The sequence below is a fragment of the Ochotona curzoniae genome, unplaced genomic scaffold, assembly GCF_017591425.1.
Source record: "Ochotona curzoniae isolate NIBS_2020 unplaced genomic scaffold, NIBS_Ocur_1.0 contig_2404, whole genome shotgun sequence".
Taxonomy (NCBI): Eukaryota; Metazoa; Chordata; class Mammalia; order Lagomorpha; family Ochotonidae; genus Ochotona; species Ochotona curzoniae.
In genome coordinates, this window is record NW_024465451.1 from 10,000,001 (window position 1) to 10,001,386 (window position 1,386).

The window sequence follows — 1,386 nt, forward strand, 5'->3', positions numbered from 1 at the left end:
ACATGTGCACTACGTGTGCGTGAGTGTGTGTGCGCAAGTGTACGTACGTGTGGATCCTGCCTCCTGCCACTCCCCACCTGCTCTGGGTATTCTGGTTTTTGTTTTATTGGTTTTAGATTAACAACAGAGAGGAGTTAATTTATCAATAGTCTAAAGCTGTTGCCAGTTTTTCTTACACTTTGAAAAAAAATAAATAACCGCCATCTCACTGTTAGGCCCCTCTGTCCTCTCGCTCCTCCCCCATCTGCCCAGCACTCTTCCATGCCTGTGTACCCAGGCTGCTCTGTCTCCGCATCTGCTCAGGTGTGTGAGGCCTAGAGCCCGGGCAGCTTTTTTCTCAGTCGTCGTCCACTTGAAAATTCAAACAAGAAACTTTGCTTCAGAGGTTTCATGTGTGGGAACCACATTCCCGGATGCCTTTCTCCTGTGTATGTGTAAATTCCTTAATAAATATTGCAGGGAAGGACTGCTTGTGTGGCTGGTGCTGTGCATCCTTCTTGGAGGAGAGCAGCTCACGTTGGATGGTCAGTTGCTTCACTTCTCACATTTTATGAGTCATCAAAAAGGGGCTCTTTCTCCAGGGGTGCCTTAGGGTTGGGTGCTGAGGGGCCTGTGGAGATCTATACTTGTGAGAGACACAAAACACACTGTCCCCAACACACATACACAGAGATGGAGAAGTGGAGACCCAGAGAGAGGAAGCAGTTGGCTCCTGGAGGGCCCTTGGCAGAGCCAGCAGTGGGCTCCAAGGCTTCCAGCCTCAGGCTCTGTCCCTGTACTGTGACATTTGTACATATTCCTCTCTGCCAGGAGAGCAGGAGGTCTGCTGGTAAGTTGGGTAGTGCAGCCCTCTGTGAAATGCTAATTTGTCAGGAGGGGTAGGAGCTGGGCCTTCTGTCAGACTGAATACCCCACCTGGGGGTCATGTGAAGAACAAGAGGTGAATAATCTGGTCCATTTTCTCCTGTTCTCATCAGAAGGGACTCGGGGGGCATCTCCTCCCCTTCTCTTTCCTTTGAGTGCTTAACATATGGGATCAAGAGACTAATAGTACAGTGGCTAAGAAAATGAGCTGTGTAAGAGGCTGCTGGTATTCACATCCCATCTTGGGACTCAGGCAAGTAACTGAACCTCTGGGTCTCAGCGTGAAATGAGGCTAACAGGAACACTTAGAATGATTAATTCCAGTCTACAGTTACTGAGCGCTCCACTGGTAGCAGGTGTTACATGCCAGACCTACGTGAGCCGTGAATTTATCTCACAGATATTCAGTAAGTGTTTATGGTGTACCCAGAATTGCTTCTGATTCTGTTGATTGAGCAATGAAACACTCCACCAAGCTCATGGCTGGTATGATAGGAGCACTGGACAATAAATGTGAATAAA

The 1,386-nt window shown here is 48.4% G+C and overlaps 1 protein-coding gene across 1 annotated transcript in view; it reads left to right on the forward strand.

Moving 5' to 3' along the window:
• SMAP2 (small ArfGAP2) overlaps positions 1-1,386 on the forward strand; it is a 54,943-nt gene extending 53,557 nt beyond the window's left edge. The window contains exon 10 of the mRNA XM_040974296.1: positions 1-1,386. This exon is cut by the window's left edge and continues 911 nt beyond it. The gene's annotated coding sequence lies outside the window, so the exon portion shown is untranslated.